The sequence below is a fragment of the Myodes glareolus genome, unplaced genomic scaffold, assembly GCF_982192425.1.
Source record: "Myodes glareolus unplaced genomic scaffold, mMyoGla1.1 HAP1_SCAFFOLD_51, whole genome shotgun sequence".
Classification (NCBI taxonomy): Eukaryota; Metazoa; Chordata; class Mammalia; order Rodentia; family Cricetidae; genus Myodes; species Myodes glareolus.
The window spans coordinates 1,101,388-1,110,219 of record NW_028263222.1 but is presented as its reverse complement, the minus strand read 5'-3'; the positions used below and the strand labels follow the sequence as shown (position 1 = coordinate 1,110,219).

At 49.1% G+C, this 8,832-nt stretch overlaps 1 long non-coding RNA gene across 1 annotated transcript; it reads right to left on the bottom strand.

Moving 5' to 3' along the window:
- Positions 1 to 251: 251 nt before the first annotated feature.
- On the bottom strand, positions 252 to 5,513 carry LOC148117119 (uncharacterized). Its single transcript, XR_015737154.1, has 3 exons — positions 5,160 to 5,513; positions 2,708 to 2,856; positions 252 to 417 (listed from the first exon to the last, which is right to left on the bottom strand). It is a non-coding gene; the product is annotated as an uncharacterized LOC148117119 (long non-coding RNA).
- Between the last annotated feature and the right edge of the window lie 3,319 nt (positions 5,514 to 8,832).

Sequence of the window (8,832 nt, the reverse complement as noted above, 5' to 3'; positions counted from 1 at the left end):
CTGCTGGGCATGGGGTGTCTCCTTAACAGTGGTTGTTATACCCAGTGATACTCTGCAGAAAAAACTAATTTTTACTTTGTAAGTAGTGCAGTGGTTTGGAAGAAATATCTGCTGTCTTAGTTAGGGTTTCTATTGCTCTGAAGAGACACCATGACCATGCCAACTTTTTTAAAGGAAAACCTTTATTTATTGGAACATTTTCAAATGTTTAGTCCATTATCATGGCAGGAACATGTTGCATACAGACACACGTGGTGCCGGCTACATTTTGATTAGAAGGCAGCAGGAAGTGGACAGATATGAGGCTGAGTCTTGATCATGCTTCCTCCAACAAGGCCAATCTAATTTCTTAATCAGGGTTTCTGTTGCTGTTCTGAGATAACACGAGGCTTGTCCTGGATATTAATGGTCACTGTACTGGAAAAAAGTGATTATCTCTCTCCTAGCAGGTACAAGCGACAATTTGGTTTTAACCTTTATAGTAGTGTCTAAAAAGCATTTTCATGTATTAAATCATTTATTAATTTAAAAAAATACAAGAAATTAAAATGTTAGATAAAGCAACAATTACCATATCTAAATTGACAAAGCAAACCAGTAGTAGGCTAGTAGGCAGAGATCCCCAGAGAAGGCACCAGGGTCAAGGGTCAGGCCACACTCATTGACATACTCTGAAATCCTATGAGCTTTGCTCATGCTTATTTATAGGACTTAGTTTGCTTGGTGTCCACCATTCCCTCAGTATCATAAACTATTTTCCAACTCCTCTTTCATGGGGTTCCCTGATCTCTAAGTTCTTGAATTTTATGGAGATGTCCTCTTTTTAGGGCTTAGTGTTCCAGGTGCTCTCACTCTCTGCAATTCCTGCCTGTGGGTCTGTCTTTGTTCCCATTTGCTGCAGGATGAAGCCTCTCTGACGATGGCTGACCAAGAAATCCATATATGAGTGTATCAGAATATCATTAGGATTCACTTTATCAATATGTTTCTTTTTTGCTCTCTTTTAGACCAGTATTAATTCATTTTCCAATAAGTTCATAGACTGTTGGTTGATGGAGGGTAAGTATATGATCAAAATATTGCATTGTGGCTCCCTCTTCTGGCCAAAGGTTGTTATGTGCTTGTCCTGTGAAAATGAGGATGTTCATACCAAGTATGATGTAAGATACCACCTGTGGTAGTAAGAATTTGGTGCACCTGAGCAGTGTCTTCTCCCACATTTACCTTGGCCCACAAGAAAGCAAGTTTCCTCTCAAAAAAAGAAACCCAACCTTAATCCTAAAAGAAAGTTGTAGAAGGCCGCAGCCACATTCTCCATTATCAAGATGGCGCTGACATCCGGCTTCACCACCAGGTGAACGCACATGTGCTCGGTAATTTCCCACTGAGTCCCCGCCTACTCCCGAGGCATCACCTGGGACTGGGAACAATGGACCTATCCAAGAGTGACACGTCCAAAGCAGGGTCTGTTTCCTATATAAGGGATGGGTTCCATCTTATCTGGGTCTCCGCCATGTGGCTTATGCTCTAGCTCCCAAGAGACATAAAGCTTTACTACAGAAGTATCCTATGTGTACCGCGTGGTTCTTGCTGGCGAGACGGTAGCGCGGGACAGAAAGTAACATTTGTTCTCCCTCTACCTGGCAAAAATCCAAAGGTCTTTCAGATCATTGAAAAATCTAGAGAACCCAGGTCACTGAGTGGCATTAAACAACTCAGGTCAATGTCTTCTGTCTAGTCCAGTGTGACACTGTTCTCCAAATAGCCAACTAAAAGTTGTGTTAGAAATGTAGTCATTATCGTGAATCCCACAATCAAATGGCAAATGTTATAATGAGCAAATAGGATCATGATTGTTTGTGATTGTAGGACACCAAAGAGAACCTGCCTGGTGTGGTGGTGCCCACTAGTAGTTGGAGAAATCAAGGAGGATAGAGGCAGGCAGGCGTCAGGGAGTAGGACATCCTGGTCCACAGAAATTGCTCTAGTCTAAATACCAATGAAGTAAATCTGTTCCAAAATTCATTTTTCAATAATTGACACCCAAGATGAACATGTCATTGCATATATTATAGTGTCTGTCTCTTCTGCCTGCAGAGTGAAAGATCAAACTTTATCATTGCTAAAAGAATGGTTATGACAAACTCAGAAATCTGATCAACCAGGATGATAAGAACAAAAGTGACTGGAACTTTAAGATAAAAATATAGCCAGGCCAGGCACATGCCTTAAATCCCAATACTCAGTACAAGCAGGTGGTTCTCTGTGAGTTCCAGGCAGTTTGGTCTACCAAGTGAGTTTCTGAACAGCCAGGACTGTTGCACAGACAAATCCTGTCTCAAAAAAAAAATGTAACCAGGGCGGCAGGATGGCTCAGGCAGGGCTCAAGGGCATTTGACTGCTCTTCCAAAGGACCTGATTTCAATTCCTGGCACCCCTTCAAAAGGCAGTTCACAATTGTTTATAATTCTATTTCCAGGGAATTGGACACCCCTGGGAAAACACCATAGCCCATTTTTTTTTTCAAAAAAAAGTAAGATTTTTTGGAAGCCAAAGTAGATGATATCATAGTATTACTAATCAAAAACAGAACCAAAACCAAAACAAAACCAAAATCAAACCCCCAGTTAGGGCTGGAGAGATGGCTCCACAAGTAAGAGAATCTCCTGCTTTTCAATAGGACCCCTGTTTAACTCCCAGTACTCACATGGCATCTCACAATCATCTCTAAGTCCAGTCCAGGGGAATCCAGCATCCAACATCGTCAAGTCCAGTCCAAGGGGAATCCAGCATCTAACACCGTCATATAGATATACATGCAAGCTAAACGCCAATGTAGATAAAATTATAAAGTTCCTTAAGAAGAAAATAAGCAGGGTAAAAAGTCTACATTTACTTTGTTTAGACATATAACTAAGTTACAGAGTATAAATTAGACATCCTTAAAAGTAGATTTTAAACCCTAATATTTAAACTCAGAATAAGTGCACAAGTACACTTTGTCCCTAATATTTCAATTCAACATAAGTGCATAAGTACAGTCTGCTCTTATTTGAAATTAAAAAGAAAAAATATCACTAGGTGGTAATACGAAAAAGAAATGCTACTAGGTGGTAGCAGCTCACACTATTAGTCTTTTAACACTCAAAAGGCAGGTTGCAAATTTCTGTTATTTTGGGACTGACCTGGCCTACACAGGGGTAGTTGCAGAACAAGCCCCAAAGGCACAAGGTACAAAACACAAAGCAACTAGAGAAGTTAACTGTTTATTGGTTTGCTGGTCTCTGAATACCCATGCAGATAGAGTTCTCTTTACGGTTATGGTGAGCAACTTTGCCTACCCTTTCCCATCATGCAACTCTTTCTATGCAAATTAGACTATTGTTGATCATTCTGATTGGCTGCATGATTCTGACAATTTTGTGGCCCGAGGAAAGAGAAATTTACTGGGTTTTCTGCAAAAAATGCTTCTAGCAACTTGGTTGAAGGTTTAATATGTGCCTCATCTGTGTTTTCTCCCTCCACCATCATTTTATTACTTTATGTGTATAAATGTTTTGCCTTGCTTTTTATCAGTGGTTGAAGCACATGCTTCCCCGGTTTTGACAGAGCCCAGAAAAGCAGGCTGAGCTTTAACTCACAGAGATCCACCTGTCTGAGTCTCCCAAGTGCAGGGATAAAAGGCGTGAGCCAGCACCACCGGCTTTGCTTGTATTTTTTGTTGTTGTTGTTGTTTTTGTTTATTTGTTTTTAAAGATTCTGTTTATGTATGTGTTCCTGGCTGTTCTAGAACTTATTATGTATAATAATTTTGTCTTCAATTCATACAAAGCTGCCTGTCTCCCCAGTGTTGGTATTAAAACCCTGTATCACCAAGCCCAGCCCAGAAGCCTTTTTATCCCTTGAGACAGTGTTTCTCTGTGGAACAGCTGTATTGAAACTTGCTCTGTAAAGCATGCTGGCCTCAAATTCACAGAGATCCAGCTGCTTCTGCTTCCCAAGGGTTAGGATGAAAAACATGCACCACCAGTGCCCCAAAACATAAGGGATCCAGAATGCTTTATCTCCAGCATTCTAGGACTCATTAAGTACATCAGGCTGAATTGCAAATCAAAGATCCACCCTTAGTCAGCATCCTCAGTGCGGAGTAGCTACCACACCCATCCCAGGAAATAATTTTAAGGGAATGTTAGTAAACTCCTGAAAACCCCACCTACCTCTGTGACTAAGCAATCAGAGTGAGCCATGTTTTGCCTTTCAATGTTATCAACAGACGTCATCAAAGTACTTAACATTTGACACGTACATTCACCAGCACCTGATTCTACCCAGCACTCCACTATCAGCTGAAGGCTCCTGGAAGGAGTATGCGGTGTCTCAGGGAGATTGTGCCAATCACCAAAGATGTCTTCCAGGACAATGATGCAAGTAAGATACCTGCATATACTGATTGCTGTAATAGCTCATTATATAATTTATAAGGCAAGTGAGGTGCATGCCGGGTGACCTAATTTGATCATTTATTTGTATATTACTATTGTTGCCTGCCTGTCCGTGAAATTTTAAGAGTATCTGCAAGTAGTTTTCTGTGTTAATGCTTTGAAGAGTAAGTTCGCGGTTTCTCTTCTTTTCGGTTCCGTGTCTTTCAAGTTTTTTCGATTTTATATCGTTTTTAAACTGGAATTCATTTTATCTGCTAGCCAGTAAATTCTATGGAATGTGTGTGTGTGTGTGTGTGTGTGTGTGTGTGTGTGTGTGTCTATTAGTTTAGGTGTAATGACTGTGCTTCTATGTATTCAGAACTCTGATCCTTTCAAGTGGTTGTGAAGTTTTTTCTGTCCTAAGTGAAAATGTTCACAACAGATACGTATTCCACGACTGTTTTCATTTTCTCTGACTCGGTATTTAGTCTGAGAAGTAGGTGCCGGGGGTGTGGGGAGTGGTGTGGAGAAAAAGAACTGCAAGCAAGCAAGCAGGCAAGCAAGCAGGCAAGCAAGCAAGCAAGCAAGCAAGCAAGCAAGCAAGCAAGTAAGCAGTGGCCAAGGTGAAGTCTATGTCTTTGAAAGGAGACTCGGATGGCAGGAGACTGCCTGCCATGGCCACCTCCCTCCCTCCCTCGGTCCTCGGTCTCCCTCAGTCCCTCGGTCTCTCCCTCTCACCGTGCTCTAAGTGTCGCAGCCCCTCGACTGGCCCACTTAATACTGTCACTGATCGTGGAGACGCACTCTTTGTTTCCCGTGAGCCTCCCTCCCTCCCTCCCTCTCCACGAGGGAGAGCGATTGGCCTGTTTTCCTAGCTAGCTGCCTGTGGTCTCGGTTTCTCCTTTCGTTTTCGTAGCCTGAGCGTCCGTGGCTCCTCCCGAACGTCCGTCCCGGCCAGCCCGCGTTCACCCACGTTCGGGGATGGGGTGTGGGGGAACCGACGACGGGGAGTCCCCTGCCCTGTCGTGGGTGCGTGTCACCTCCGGGCGTGAGCGTGGGAGGACACTCTGTCGCGCCAGAGAAGGCTCGCGCGCCGCGGCCGAGCGAGCGATCTCTGTCGGTCGGGTGGGTCGTCGGGCGCCACCTAGCGGTGTTGGCCGTTTTGTGCAACGCTCCTGGTCCTCGGTCGCCGACAAGGAGGGCGAAGTGGCTTTTGTGAGGCGGAAAGAGTGACGAGAGTCCCGGCTGGCGGGCGGGCGTGTCCCGCGGTCGGTGTCGTGCTTGGGGACGGTCTCTGTGTAGGAGGTTGTGCCGGAAGAGTCGCCTATGGGTGCGTCTGGGATGGAACCGAACGAAAGCCACGGCTGGGGAGGGTGCCGGGAGACTTGAGCGGGTCGACCAGAAGGCTTGAGTCGTTCGCGTCGTCCCACCGCTAGGTGTCGGGTCCGGCCAGGCCCAGGATGGGTGAAGTACCCCGGCTTTCAAAGCTGTCTTTCCCTCGCCTTTTCTCTCTAAGAGAGAGAGAGCCCTGGGTCCCCGGCGACCCGAGGCCGAGAGGGGGCGCTGGTTGATCACGGCTCTTCCCCGCCGCCCGTGCCCGGACTCGTTGGGGGTGTCGGAGCTTTTGATTATTTTCCTCCTTGTCAGAACCCTCGGTCCTCGGCGGCGGGCCTCGCCATCCTGAGGCCGAGAGGAGGCTGTGGTCCCGGCTTTCTCTCCTCCCTGGTCCGGACTCGTTGGGGGTCTCGGAGCTTTATTTATTTATTTATTTATTTATTTATTTATTTATTTATTTATTTATTTTTTCCTCGGTCCTCAGCGGTGGGCCTCGCCATCCTGAGGGCGAGAGGAGACTGTGGTCTCGACGGCTTTCTCGCCTCCCTGGTCCGTACTCGTTGGGTGGCCTCGGAGCATTTTTTTCTTTTTTTTCTTTTGTTTTTCTCCTTGCCAGAACTCTCGGTCCTCAGAGGCGGGCCTCGTCGTCTCGAGGCCGAGAGGAGGCTGCGGTCACGGCTTCTCTGTTCTCTGTTCACTGGTCCCCGGTTTCCTGTACCGTCAGGTATTTTTTTTTTCTTGCCCTGCTCCATCCCTAGCGGCTGGTCGCAGGGTCCTCGGCCGGGAGGAGGCTGGGCGCCCGGCTTTGTGGCATGTCCACCTCGCTCTCTCGGTCCTTTCACGGTCATGAGGTCGACCAGTTGTTCCTTTGAGGGTCGGTTCTCTTGTTTATGGGGACATTTTTGGGACATGTCACCCAGCCTCACTTTCAGGAGTCCCCTGTGGTCTGTGAATTGCTCCCTGTACCTGGTGTCATTCTTCTAGTGGTTGCTATCTGTCCTTATTGTACCTGCAGATAGGTGCTGACACGCTGTCCTTGAAGTGGGTGACATGAAAGGACTCTGTAGGTTGCGGTCTCTTCCGAGCCTCGCTGGGTCGTTTTTCCCGTTTAACCCAACCTACGTGGCGTGTCAGGCGTTCCCGCTTCGTGGTTGTCACCCGTGCAGTTTGGATGGTGGGACTTGCCTCCCGGTGCTCTTCCCTTACCGTCCCGGTGCTTTTTTTTTTTTTTTCTCCAAGTTTCTTTTGGGGATCAGATGGAGCTCCCGAGTCTCCACGGACTGGGTGGGTCCCCTGTGTGCCTCCCGAGTGCACTGTTTTCTCCACCCCCAGGTTATGGAGCTCCCGAGTCTCCATGAGGCCTTGTGGGGAAGGGTGAACCAGCCCGGCGTTCTGCTGCCTGCTTTTATGTGCCTCCCGAGTGCACACACCGCTTCTTCCCCGCGACCACCACCATTGTGTTTGGTTTTGAAGGTGGAGGTGTGAAGGGTTTTCTTCTTTTTTTTCCCCATCCCCAGGTTGTGGAGCTCCCGAGTCTCCATGAGGCCTTTGGGGGGCAGGGTGACCCAGCCCGGCTTTCTGCTGCTTGCTTATGTGCCTCCCGAGTGCACACCTTTTCTTCCCCCGTGGCTGGCCCACTCCACTCCGCTTTTTTTTTTTTTTTGGTTTCGGAGGTGGTGTGTGAAGGGTTTTCTTTTCTGTTTCGGAGGTGGTGTGTGAAGGGTTTTCTTTTTTGTTTCGGAGGTGGTGTGTGAAGGGTTTTCTTTTTTTTTCCTTTTGGGGATCAGCAGGCGGTGGAGCTCCCGAGTCTCCACGGACTGGGTGGGTGCCCCAGTCCCCTGTTCCCGTGTGACTCCCGAGTGCACTTTTTTTTCCCATCCCCAGGTTGTGGAGCTCCCGAGTCTCCATAAGGCCTTTGGGGGGAAGGGTGACCCAGCCCGGCTTTCTGCTGCTTGCTTATGTGCCTCCCGAGTGCACACCTTTTCTTCCACCGTGGCTGGCCCACTCCACTCCGCTTTTTTTTTTTTTTTTTTTTGGTTTCGGAGTTGGTGTGTGAAGGGTTTTCTTTTTTGTTTCGGAGGTGGTGTGTGTGTGAAGGGTTTTCTTTTTTGTTTCGGAGGTGGTGTGTGAAGGGTTTTTTTTTTTTTGGTGGCAGTCGGTCGGGTCTGTGGTGCCCTCTCTCGCTCGCTTCTCCCCGGTTCCGCTTGTCGATCGATGTGGTGCTCTCGCCCTGTGTTCATTCGGGTCGGAGGCCTAAGCCGCGCCAGGCGAGGGACGGACATTCATGGCGAATGGCGGCCGCTCTTCTCGTTCTGCCAGTGGGCCCCGCGTCTGTCCTCCCCACCTTTGACTGGTGGTGTGTGGAAGGCAGGGGTGCGGTCTCTCCGGCACGAGCCCTGTGAAAGCCCCCCCGCACTCCCCGCTGTGGTTCGTGGGGGCTCCCGTGAGGCGCGTCAGGGGCTCCGGCGTCTGCCCCCCCTCGCGCGTTTCGCTCCGCCCACCGTGTGTGGCCCGTGCGGCCCTCCTCCCTCCGAGCCGGGAGAGGGTTGGCCGATGTGTGCCGCGTCACGCGCCCTTCCCGAACGGGCTTTGTGTGCGCGCGTCTCGCTCGCGATCCTCGAGGTGCTCCTGGAGCGTTCCAGGCCGATCTTCAGAGGTGCCCGGTACTGAGCGGCGGCGGCGTTTCCCGTTTCTCCGACGTGTGTGCCCTCCCGCGCGCGGTCCGGCCTTCGGCGGTGTTCCTCTGCGAAGGTGTGTGTTCGTGTGGGGGTCGAGGCGAGCGGTAAGAAAGAGGCTCTCTGCGTCCGTCCCCCCCTCCGTGAGCGGGGGACGATGAACCGTCTCTCGCGAGCTCCTGTGAGATCGGGCGAGCGGCCCACCACGCGCTGCCTTCTCCCGTAGGCTTTTGAGCGCCGTGTGGTGGTGTTGAGCTGTCGCGGCCGGCCTTTCTGTTCTTCTCACCGTTCGAGGTGGGTTTTAATGGTAAACGATTAGAATGCCTCCCCGTCCGGTGCAGAGCCGGTGGGTGGTGCCGGAGAGGCCTGGCTCTCGGGGGACCTAGTTTGTAGTTTATGCT